General features: G+C 35.4%; 1 long non-coding RNA gene across 1 annotated transcript in view; it reads left to right on the top strand.

Annotated features, from left to right (window-relative positions):
- Nucleotides 1-13,041, top strand: part of LOC108506627 — an 81,563-nt gene extending 68,522 nt beyond the window's left edge. Inside the window, exon 3 of the long non-coding RNA XR_001877820.1 lies at nt 12,332-13,041. This is a non-coding gene — a long non-coding RNA (uncharacterized LOC108506627). The remainder of the gene's footprint in view (nt 1-12,331) is intronic.
- Nucleotides 13,042-13,473: the final 432 nt, after the last annotated feature.

Raw genomic sequence — 13,473 nt, 5'->3', positions numbered from 1 at the left:
GGAAAAATGCCTGACATCCTATGGACTTAGCAAATCCAGAGAACTGATTGAAGGGGTAAAGGGATGCAGGAATTACAGGGATTTATGTTTTTAATGTGTAGGATTTTAACATTTTTAGCCCGGTTCAGTATTTCATGAGATAACAGAGAGACCTTTAGGAAACAAAATAGAGTAAGAAAGATAGTTAGAGAGACTGAGAAAAGCATAGTATTTAGTTTTCTATTCATACAGATTTTTAATATATCTGTTACTTAAAATATGAAGTGTTTATTTGCATCACACTTGAAAAAATATATCTTATGTACTGTAAAAGTAGAGGAAAAAGATCAATCATGAGCTGCTCAGTACTGCAGCAGCTACTAAATGGCTGTCTTCGATCTTCAGTCCAATATGTTGTTTTCAGATTCCACTTGCTGGAACAACTCAGAATGCAATGTATCCTTTCTGGTTTCAGTAGCGCTGCTGCAGTGTGAACAGATTGCCCACCCTCATTAGAGAAAGAGCTCTGAAGCTGGGTTGTATCAGCTGCTCTGCACAGTGCCCACTGATAAGACTGAGAGAACTGCTGGTGGAAACAATTTGACTGCACATGAAGAGAAATGAAAGTGATTTTTCCCTCTTTCTTTACTCTCTGACTACTTCAAGATTAATTTTGGATCCGATCTTCAAAAGCTTAGATGTCAAAAGCATATGTATTTTAGATTTCATTTGCACGGAGTAGGGAAATTGCTCTCAGTACATTTCCACTTTGCAATTTCCCAGATCTCAAATCCCTGAAGGCATTGATTACCACTGAATCTGATCCTTCTCATCTTCTGGGTAAAAATCCAACCTGTTTTTCCAAAGGCAAGTTCATTTAGTGTATGGATATGTGCCAGTAATATCAGCAGCTTGTGAGTGCATTTTCATGCAATTGCACTATTGACTATTAGGTAAAGACAGACCAGCTAAATACTTATTCTTTAATGATTTTTTAATTTGTAAGGTTAAAGTTATAAAAGTTAATACCTGTGTGGCAAGATATCCATTTAACACACTTCAGTTCAAATATAGTACAAGAGCTCTTATAGGTAATAATTCATTATACTTGCATATATAACTAATATTAGAGATATCCTCTCAGGAAAGTAAGTTTTGTAACTAAACTCTTATGCTTCTTGTTTCTGTCCTGAATTCATGTATCATATATCCATTGTCTGTGTGCCTTACGAAACACTTGATGTACCTTACTCATTGGTTACCATTGCATGCGTTGCTCCCACACTGGAGTGATCCCCACAATGCTTCTTCAAACTCTGACTTAAAAGGGTCTTAAAAGTACTGCTTGTCATTGAAATCATAAAGAAACACTGTTGCAAATACAACCTTTTGCCTGGTTTACAAACTTCTGGGATCTAACAGATAACAAATTTTAACTTTTGGAGTAATTTTTAAGTAATTTTAACTTTTGCTGCCCTAGGCCAAAGTATCCTTAGTCTAGATAATATCACTTTGAGCTTTCTTTTGAGAGGCTTCTACTATTGGAAGGGAAGCCTTTTATGAGATTAAATAGAAAATCAATAGGATAAACAACTCTTTAGCTAGCATGTGTATTTTTATTTCCTGATTGTATCTCTCTTTCTGAGAATTGTCTGTGGCAGAAAATAGGAAGGTCTAGGATTATTGTTTCAGCTGTACTGTAAAGATTTAGCTAGGGCAAATTATAAAATAGTATGAAAATCACCATTTCATTCTTACAATCACAAGGTAAGCTCCAGGTTTGGAGCATTTACTTTGTAATTCAATGGTATAAAGTGTAGTTACATAAAAAATACCCAAACCAAATAATGTAATTTATTTGAAAATTAGACTGAAATTAGTCCTTTTTAAGGTTTTGAATATAAACCATTTTAAATAAATGTGAGCAACTGGATTATGTGTAACAGGTTATTTTAATACGTGGATGATTTCCTTTCACCGCAATTTAGAGCTGGGGGAATTTTCTTTGAGGCCTTTGGGAGTCACCTTGAACAGGAAAGAAGTAAGAGGTAAATCCCTTATTCTCCTCCCCTGTAGAGATTCAAAAGTAAATAGTGTGACATTTCTTTAAACCCAGGTTTCTATCAAGTGAGTTTTCTTGGTAACAAAAAAATAATCCTCCCTTATCAGGATCTCTAAATGCCTAATTATTTTCCTAAAATCTTACTCTAAAATTGTGGACCTATTTGTCCTCCAAGGGAACTATTCAGGAATTTCGCAACAACAGCAGAATAGCTACAGAATAATAATGGCAATGTCAGCTGTATGAACTTTTAAAGAAATATTGAAGTACCTATTTGGATTGGAGAAAACACATTAGGATGCGTGTTTCAGCTAAAGTTTCTTTTAATGTTTTTTGCAACTTTTGTTGAAGGTTGTAAAGGTTAGGGCCTGTAGTTTTAAACTTCTTTAAAATTCTCCTATTTGATCCAAAAGTCAGAATAAACCTATGTGAACTATCAGTATTTCTCATAAATTTTAATAAATAATAATGTTTAAGTAAATATTTGTTGTCAGGGTTTTTCTGTAGTGTTACATAACATCATAAAAAATAAATATAAAAAGAGGGGCTGTTATGGAAAGTGGATAACATAGAAAAAGGTGCTAAGCCTGAGCTATCCACATACCAAAAGAAATAACACTTCTTGAAGTACATCCTAATAAAATGAAAGAGTTTTTTCATAAATGATAACAACACTTAACAACTTTCCTCAATCTATCAATGTACATGACAAAAGTATAAATGCTTTGACCAATTCTAAGCAAGAATTTTAGAGAATGCAGACTGTAAAGGAAAACATGAGATTACTAAATATTAAGTAGTATTTGGAGGAAACATCTTGAGATTATATCATTTAATTAAAGAAAACTAAATAGGACAACCATGTATTTTTTTAGGACTCATACTGAAAGATTTAGTTTGATTAGGGCTAGAAGCATTCTATAAGATCTTTCTATAGGTAAGATATTTGTATTTTTATTTTAAATCCTCTTTCTTTTTAAAACAAGTAGTAAAAAAATCTGGTACTCTTGTATCTGCCCTTTGTTCATATATATTGAAGCACTTCACAACAGAGGTCTTGATCATTTTGTTTTTTTGATAAATGGAGGAGCGAAGACAGAAGGGAAAGATTATCTGTTATCATAGAAGTTTGTACTGATTCTCTCCAAAATCCCATTCAACCCAGGACATCCTATGTCTGCAAAAAACCCAAAACCCAAAAAACAGTCAACAGAAAGAGTATAAGTACTCATTTCTCTGTTTTTCAATAATGTCAATGAAACTTGAAGGCTGGTGAAAGAGATAGAAACAGAAACTAGGTTCCCTGAATTCAGGTCCAGCCTATTTCAAAAATACACAGTTTATAACAGAAGGAACCAAAAGAGATTTATTAAAGGTATACATTTCGAGAATAAATTAGCTGCAAGGAAGATAAATTTAACATACATTGTTCTTATTTATTATAGCTGAAACTCACACAGTTCCACTATGATACATTTTCAAAGATCTATAGAAATAAGTTTTTGAGTGCTTTTCCCCTCTGAATGCATAGAAATGTTTTGTCAGCATTTTCTGACCATGCATAAAACACTGACATGAAAACATAGTAGGATACACCCTTATCGTAGCCAAGAAATATCTTTTTTCACAAATCAAACAAACCAACCAACAAAAAACACTCATTTTTTTGTTGCCAGAATTCAGTTCTGTAAAGGAAACATTGATCTATCAGGCTGGATGCAATCTGGGCTGGGAATAGTAGAATGATGCCAATCTGATATGCACTAAGCATGCTCTGTAGTTCTGAAAAGCTGTTTTACTCACTATAAATGTACTAAGAAGTAGTAATGTACTAATATTAGAAGTAGTAATATAGAAGTAGTAAATGTACTAATAGCTGGTTCAAGTTGAATGGTAAATATGTGATATATAGAAAGCAGCACTTATTGGAAATGATCCTCTAAATTACAGATGATGATGATGATTTTGCAGGTTTTTTAAGGATTTACTAGAAAACAAAAAAAAATATTGTGACAATTCATCTTCTTTTGCTTTTCCCGTATGTTTTATGTCTGTGTGTGCTGGCTGAATTTTTAATTCTGGAATTGTCCTAGTTAAGTAGCTTAAAAGGATATAATTTGGCAAGATTCTGACACTGGATTTCAGTATAAAAACTTTAGTTTACAATTATAGTTTACAAGTAGCTTTAAGATAAGACCAGAGTAGCAGCACTGACAATAATATGATTAAATTCCAAAAACTTAAAACCTTGCCCAGTACACTCAATCACTCTGACTTAAGCGAAATAAAAGAATCTGAAATCTTTAAAGATGCCTTTCAAAAAAAGACTTATCCCTGGCAACTGTACAGGTTTACAGAATGTCTAGGAAGTTACACAAATTGCCCTTAGGGTAGGCTGGTTCTGACAGAAACCAATAATAAAAGAACATGTTCCTATGAAACCAGATCTTCAGGTGAATCAGCTTGAGCCCCAAGTCAACTTCAGTGGAAGAAACAAATATGGAAAGTATTTTTGCTCTTCGTATTACTTTTTGCATTATGCTTTATGCAATTATGCAAAATTGCTTGTGTTGTTTTTTTGAAATTCCCAAAATATTTCTGAAAGAGAAAGCTGATTAAGGCTAAACCAAGAAGTCAGGTGGAGCTGAATCCAGTAAGTACATGAATAGATTCTGACATTTCTTTAGGTATCTTAGAATTTGAAGTAATACTAGTTTGAAATATTTGTCTTTCCGCTGTATTCTTCTATCACCACCACTAACTGAGCTTTTCATAGGTGTCAGCATGACATTCAGACAGTTCTACTTAAAACTTTGTAGAGCTCAACAAATGAACCTCATAGTGAGAGGAACCATAACTCATCATGCCTTCTCCACAAAGATGCAGAATGCTAAAACAGAGGAAGGTCATAATATCTGTCCTTATCCTTCTGTCATAATAAAAACGTCATTCTTTATAGTCTGACCTCTAAAATATAATGTATCTTTAAATAAAACCTACATTTAAACTTTTATACCTTGGTTAGAAACACTTCCATTTTACGTGTTTTTTTCTTTCATGGCTGCAAGAGTTTAAATTGATATTTTTAAGCTTGGAAACAGGAATTATACAGAACTTTCTTGTTACTGCATTTCTTAGCACTTGTGAAAATATGTTGAGACTTCAGAAATGTGTGTCCTGTGGGACTGAACTTACTAAAGAGCTGCAAGTCACTTATTAGAAAATGCCTGCTAGTCCCTGAGGATTTTTTCCTATTACCTACCCCTAAATGAATGACTAATGTGATGGATTAGTCTTTTCACCCTTGGTACATGACTAGAAGACTTTATGAACTACCAGGAATGTATTTTGATTTCACTGGTGTCCTTCCTAATCACTGCTGTTGAATTTCCAAATGCTTTTGGTACTCACCAGAATCCAGATGGAGAATTTTCTGAATTGTGAGAGGCTAACACTGTTGTTCTGAGCCTCTTTTTGCTTAACCTCCACGTGTCCTGTGTGTCATTCTGCCTTTTCCCAGTATCAAATCTATCACAAGATCAAAAATGGATCTAATCAGATAGCAAAGGTGTTCTCAGCTAAAATGTACAACTAGAATTTTAACAAGAAAATTCAAAGGAAAAATTATAAACATGTATATGCATAAATGAAGATAAATGTATTGGGTTGTCTTAAGATTTATACTATATGACTAGATATATTGATCTTTGTGAGGGTTCTCTATACTGACTTTGAAAAACTTACCATGCAAGCAGTGTGGATGGAGGATATCCTTCAGAGAGACCTGTAAGGATGCGTTTGAATATATCCAACCATCTTTTTATTTGCATGATCCATTTAAAGCTATAAATTGCCAGCCAAGGGTTTGGATTTTGACTTAATTATCATTATAATTTCAGACACTTAGTTATGATGAAGTGCATGTAATTAAAACTATAAAATAGCAATAGATGTATATAAAATGATATACAGATTCCAGTTCAGTATTGTGCTTCTGATGAGAATTGCTTTGCACAGAAGCTGGGCATTACAGACAGTTTGGGGTAGCTGAATGCTGTGACCTCACCTGTCTCTGTGCACGTGAGAGTAACCTGTTGTCTCTCTTGCAACATTTTGTAGCATATTCTCTGTTGTCAGTTCTGAAGTAACATCTCTGAAACTTTTTTCATAATTCATACGCTGAGTGAAGGCTGGTGGAAGCCTGTTATGGTCAATTCTGTATCGAGAGAGCATTTTGGCCATGCACAGAATTGTTGTGTAGCACATCTGACTGCATTTTTGTGAGCTCAAATTAGCCAACACGTTGTTCTGTGCATTACTGAAGGGTACGCAGTTTCCTCAGAAAATGACTGTACTACATATGAAGCTTCTGAAGCTTTTAGACAAGTTTCCTGGAGCACTGACTATAGACATGGAAAAGCAAAAAACACTGTTATCTGTCTCACTGTGTTGTAAGGGGACGCTGGCTTTGTCCCCCTCTTTCTCCATACCCCATGTGACCAAATAGGTTTTTTTAGTTACTAACTCACTCCGCTGAGAAGCACGTCTCTCAGATGTTTGGCTGCTGGCTAAATATATTTTGTTGCCTTTCGGTGAAAAACAGCTCAGCTCATCAGGTCCACTCTATCATGTGCAACTAATGTTTTCCACTGCCTTTTCTGTCCCAGTTACTTTTCAAACTCTCTGGTCCTGCCAATCTTTTTTTTCCTCATTCCTTGCAGCAAGGCCTCTATCTGTTTCTACTTCTTTCCTGAGACTATCAACCGGTGACGGTATTAATTATTCAACCTTATTTTCTATTTCTCAAAGCTGTGGGAAACATAGCAAAATGTTACATTTGCAGTGCAACACAATTCTTTCACTCCAGCGTGACACTGGCAGGAGTCAGATACACTACAGGTGTCTTCATAGACAAGAGTTCTCTTTACCAGTAACTGGATACCAAGTACAATGTTACATTTTTTCTTAGATATACAGCCTTATAACAGAAAACTAATTTGTAAAGATGAGAAAATTACTCGGTGCAACCATACATGTCTACTTTTATAAGACAATAAATGTCACTGTAAGTTTCGGTAATGAACAGTTTCTATGAGAATTGTCTACTTCTTAATTAATTAGTATTTAAACTGTATGATGATCCATACTAACAGGTATACCATATGCTGTGGAACTATCCTTCAGCCTCCAAACAAAGTCTGAGAGGAAATGAATCAGAATTTAACTGTTCTATTCACTAAACAAACACTCTGCAATTAGAGGTTCAGATGATGACTTTAAAAAGACACAATAAACAGATGATGTGACATTCAGACTGAATGAAATGCAGGAATGGATAGAAAAAGTGCAGACGCTGTCTTTAGAAGCAAGAAAAATTGTAGTCCAATAGTTGCAGGGGAACTTTATATTAAGCTATGTTATTGCTCAGCTGCGATAAGTAAACCGTGAACTCAATAAACTGCAGGCGGTGTAAGTTGTGCTTCACAAAGAGGGAACAAAGAGAAGATCAAAAGGCACAGGGCTCTGCAAGATTAGAGCAATTGAAATTGTTTTTCTTGTCACAGTATCAGCTCTGCTTCGAGCAGCACCAAGCAAGATCTGGGCAGTGCCTCCTGGGGAGGGTGTCTCTTTTGAGACAATGCTCTCATTATCAAATACTGGGGCTTGTTCTTTAAAATGACTATACAAAAACTAGCAGGAGCCTTGAATGTACACATGCATAAATTCAGATACCATTTGCTAGTAATTACAAAATATTAGTTTAACACAGAGAGGGGCAGCACTAAAATAATACAGCTTCTGCTTTCACCAGAAATTGCTTTTTTTCCTTTTGATTCTTCCCCACCAAAAGTATTGCTGACAACACTAAAATTACCTTTTTTTTTTATTTATTAAATAGAAAAAGAACTCTGGAAAAGCACAAGTCTTCCAGTCCTTTAATCCAGTTATTTTAAGATATTTTAAACTTAATTGTTGTATTATTGTCATTCATATTATTGCAAACTGACAGATATTGTAGATATTCAATGTCCAGTGTACCAGAAACTGTGTGATTTAATCTCCTTGCAAGCAGAGCACCTCCTTGTGACTTCCAAACTCACAGCTCTGTCCTCGGAAGAGAACAGGCACATAGAGCTGGCTCGCTACAGCTTTGTTAAATAGCATAACTGACTTCCATAATGGAAATGCTGAATTGAAAAGTGTTGCCTTTAGTTCAAAATGATTAGCTAGTTCAAAATGTAATTTACTGGTTGGGTGTTTGTGGTTTTTGTCTTGAAAAAGCAGCGTTTCTGAAGGGTGAGCACTGTTCATAAAAACCTCATCTTGTTGAGAACCTGGTAAGTTTAGGTGTCATTAGAAGTAAAAAAAGTCTTTTCCTTGTATATATCCTAGCACCATAAGATCCTGGAAAAGATACTGAGAATCCTATTGAGAATTTTACTTCCAATTTAAAAATATAACTGAAAACAGTCAAAAAAATTTTTTTTTGCAAGTCATTGTGCCTCTTTTCAGTCTGTTTTCCACAGATACATAGAAGAAGTGTCAGTAGGTGAGTTTGTTGTGCTAGAGAACTGGAACTGTCATGTAATAAAACCCTATGCTTTGCATGACTGTGATACACTTCCAGTACAAAGTCCAACAGTGTAATTCCACCCAAGTCTGCAGAGATGTAAAAGGAATCAATACATTCCAATAAAGAGCAGTGCTTGTGTTATCAGCACATTATTTTAAATACTTGACTATGATCAGTAGGAATCATAATAGACCAACATGTCTGAAAATCATGTACTTTTATTTATGTGCTTAAGTATGATAACAACATTTTTTATTATATTTTAAAAAGCATCTGAATTTGCAGATAGACTTTCAGTGTTATTTTCAGATGTGCTTATGTGGCATTTTTCTGCATCTTTAAATACCTAACACTTGTAAAAATATAACCTTTAATCTGTAACTTCAGGGATTTTAGCAAATCTCTAGGGGAAAATCTCTGCTCTTTCTGCAGAGAAGAAAGGGAAGAGACAGTCTGATCAATTCTACTGCCTCTTCCCTGTAGTTCCTCCTCTTAACCTGTGTGTCTTCAAGTAGAAATTGTTTTAATTATTTAACATATAACGGGTTCCTGTAATAACAAAAGATCACAAGATTGGACCATGGTGCTCCTTGGAATCAGCAAAGGACTGTGTAAATGTGGACATAGAGTTTATAAAATTCAGTATTCAAGGCAAAGAGGATTTTACTCCAGACTGAGACAGTCAGTTTGAAGAAATAAGGCATTTCTTTAAGAGTCTTGAATTGTTCTGACTCTCTCACTAGATAACATGGAGCGGGTTTGAGTGAAGTTGTACAAGAGTGAACTCCAGAGTGACTTGACAAAGTAAGGGGATTTTTAAGCTACTTCAGAGTCTTGTCCCATCAGACCATTACAACTACTGAAGTGGATCAAATGGTTACATAAAGCAGTAGAACTAGAACTAATGGAGTGATTTTATTTGTACTAGAGCAAGTCCACCATTGCACGCCCTTTGTCTGACTCTAAATATCTGGGTAACTTTATAGGAAAAGACATTTTCTAGCCCTAAAAAAGTCAAGTGCATGTTTCTTTTTTCACATTTTTATATCTAGGTTAATTCCTGTTTCTTATGGTTAATTTTATCTTTTGAGTAAATGGAAAAACAGCTCTACCTAAATTCTCTGAGTTCTCTGAGTAGGGAAGTGACACTTCCAAACGCAGACTGAGACATTGTATTTTCATTTTCCAGGTGTAGGCATGGGCATGGCATTTAAGACAGAGTTCTGTGTATTTTTGAAACAATCACTGTAAAGTTATTTTGAAAAAATATTGTAAACATCCTTGGAAGCAAATTGATATCTCATTAGAATGAAAAATATAACTTTTGGCTGGGAAGGTTTACTTAATATATATACCCTGGTGTTTTGAAGCTTAAGTTGGACCATAAGCCCAGTTCTGAATTTTCATATATGAAATACCAGGCTTATTCATGTCTAACACCATGCACTGAAAAAAAGCTTTATTTGTTGAACTCCCTCCCAAATGTACTGCAGAAAAAGTTTGCCTACAAGTTGAGCATGTGGATATCTGTACAGGTGAGAAATACTTCAGAAAACAACATTAATCACCTGTGATATAAGAGACATTTCTCCCCTTAAACTGTTTGGTCTGGAACAGACTGCATTGGAAATCACTCAGACTGAAGTCTTGAACTGATAGGCAGTTTGTGTGAACACAGTTACTGTACTGTGCAAATCTGTTTGAACATCTATCATTTAAAAGATAGGCATAAATTTAATAAAACACAAGGCATAAAGCTGCTCTTGTGTTGAATAGCGACCAGATTGTAAGGTGGTTTTAGAAAGCAAGACTTCTAGTGAATATGCATTTTTAAAAACCTCCAGCCAGTGTCAAACATATTAAGAACTACAACTAGTCCTTTTTATCATGAGGGTAACTTCCAAGGTTTTTATTCCTTATTTGACACAATGTAATCTGCACATATCCCCAGAGGACAGCTAATTCTTAAAATCCGTTATTTTTTCTTTGTATTTAAGTATATTAGTCATGTTGATTAGATGTCAAAGCTTGGACAGTGTGTTCTCTAATACTGTGAACTTGGCAACACTTCTATCAGAGAGTGACATTTTGGCTTATTCCGTTATTTCAATAGGGAAAGCGGAAGAAAAAATCTTAACCTTTTAAAAATAAATTTTAATAACATTCTGAAATTTGCAAAAGGCCATCAGACCTTGCACCTGATGCGTTGATTTCTGCTGACCCCTTTTGACAGGAAAAAACACACTTAGGTTACAAAAAAGAATGTAGAGCATGACATAATTTAATTGGGCAAGTTTACTATTCTGAAAAAAGCCTACGTCTGCACTTTTTTTTCTGAAAAGAAACCAAAGCAGCAAATAGGAAAGGAACATATTTTCCTTACTAGAATAGGAAGCGTTCTCCTTGTTGCTGTGTATTGGCAAAGCTTTACCAACCTGAATAGTGCAATGCCAGTTTTTTAGCATCTGAGAAGTTGGTTTGGCCTTTGGAATACAATGGATCATCAATTCAAGGCTCTCCCATCAACAAAGGGAGATTCCTTAAAATGCCTAAGTACACAGAAACTTCCTTTGCTCCTCACTACGCACATCTTAGCAGTTTGTATTCAGGTTCACATTCAGGTCTTGATGATTTTAGTCCCTTCTCGGGCAATTGGATTCTTTTTCCTATGAACTGTAATAGTCCTTGTCTCTGTTTCCCTGAAAAAGCCAAATCAGTTGTTAAGCCATTAGACTCTGACCACTGCAAAACTTTTTTCTAATGAACTTATTTTGATTCACTTACCAACTGTCTCTGAATGCAGTAGCTGTGCATTTGCCAATGTGATGATCTCATTCATCAGGCTGAAACATAACTTTGTCATATGTGAAAATAAGTGATTAAGTAGAGAACAGAACTACCGAGAGATAATAGTTCTTAGACAGCAGAATATAGCTTAAGCAGCAAGTTAACCTCTTGAGTCACTTAACACAGATTTCATACATAAAGATGTTGTTCCTTTATTTTATTCTATTTCAGGCACAAAAAGTAGCGATACAGATTTTGAAGTTCTGTATGACAGCTCACAGATGCAGATGGTTTGTAACTAATTTTAGGCTGCATTTTCCATTCAGATGAAGAGATTCTAATGTTAGAATCTTCATGATACATGAAGAGTTGTCTTGAGAAGCAGAAGTTATTTATAAAGGTGTTGGTCTGCTTTGGATGGAGAACTGCAGATGAATTCTCTTTTCTCCATAGTGGTACCAACATGTTATGAAACAAGATGTTTCAATACCAATGCCACCAATCTGTATGTCACTGAACACCTGTTTTTTTATATGGTCTATTTGAAGATTAATTGCCTGTTTTGCAGCAAAAGCTTCTTGTCAGGAAAACCCAGTTAGAAACATTGCTTTTCCAGATCATTACCCTGAATGTAACCACATATACAACACAATGATTATTGAATAACCACATTTAAATACTGCCATTTTCAAGTAAAAGGGAAAAAAAATGCTACTGGTATTCTGTATTCATTGTCATGGCTACAGTTGTCTGCTAAGAAAGTGGTTTTGCCCTTAATCCACCCCAGTTAGAGCTGACATACAAATTTTAAGAAATGCAGTGTAAGCTAAACAAAAAGATTGTTAACTCCAGAACATTTTACCTAAAAAAATACCAACATCTGGGAGGAAAACAAGGCAAATAATTGTTTGATTGTTTGGCTTTTGCAGATGCAGCATATGTATGTGATATCTTAGTTGCAGTATTCTTCATCACTAAGAAGTTTTTTTGGTGCCAAAAGTTTGAGAAGATTGTGGGACTGACTGAAATCAGGACTGAAGAAATGTTTGATCAGAAAAAGTGGTGAAGATTTCAGAGCTTACAAAGCAAATGCAGTGATTTTCTTGGCCCTGCTCTCTAAACCTTTTTTCCCCCAGGAAAACCTTTGCAGCCTCAACCAACTCCATAAGCAGGAGATGGCTGCGCATATAAAAAAATCCTAACATGTGAGAACTTGGCAGAATGTGGTCTCCACTGGGATGCTGAAAACTGTACAGCTTTGCAAAGCAGAGCTGCACCAAATTGGAGAAGAGCACTTGAGGCATTTTTATTTGTGTACAGCTAGCAAAAACTTTTATTTTTATTTAGTTTTATATCTAGGCCAAGCACAAGAGAAGCAAGCGTATCTTAGTGCTGTATTAGTGTGATCATTGTGCTAGAAATTACCATCTTCTGTGATTCTGTAATTTTTCTTTTACAATACTACTTCTGTAAGTTGGCTGCCAAAAAAAGGTAAAATTTTGCCAAATCTTTTGCTCAAAATTGTATAAAATCTATGTTGCACATTCATACCAGCTTAGATTAACACCACTGTGTACAGTGGGGACTCAATGGTTTTTGTATGTAATGCCATATATATTAAACTTTTTTGATAAATCAGTTGTTGTCTTCTACATTTAATAAAGACATGCAAATACTGCAGTTCCTTGTCTGTGCTTCTCTTCTCAGTGTTCAGGTCTAGATACTTGTGTGTGTGTGTGTGTCTGTGTGTGTGTGTCTGTGGTATGTTTGTGTGTCTGTGTGTTTGTGTGTGTATGAGTACGTGTGTGTGTCTGTGTGTTTGTGTGTGTATGAGTTGTGTGTGTCTCTGTGTGTATCTCTGTCTGTGTGTTTGTGTGTGTATGAGTTGTGTGTGTCTCTGTGTGTCTCTGTGTCTGTGTGTTTGTGTGTGTATGAGTTGTGTGTGTCTGTGTGCGTGTGTCTGTATGTGTGTCTGGTGTGTCTGTCTCTCTGAGGGGGGGAAGGGACAGCTCAAACCTCCCTGAGGTGGCCCCGTGTCCCTCTGTCGGTCAAAGGCGGCTCGCACACACTT

The sequence above is a fragment of the Lepidothrix coronata genome, unplaced genomic scaffold (genome assembly GCF_001604755.1).
Source record: "Lepidothrix coronata isolate B3197 unplaced genomic scaffold, Lepidothrix_coronata-1.0 Scaffold223, whole genome shotgun sequence".
Classification (NCBI taxonomy): Eukaryota; Metazoa; Chordata; class Aves; order Passeriformes; family Pipridae; genus Lepidothrix; species Lepidothrix coronata.
Note: the sequence above shows the minus strand (reverse complement) of the source record. Positions and strands in the feature narration are given on the sequence as shown.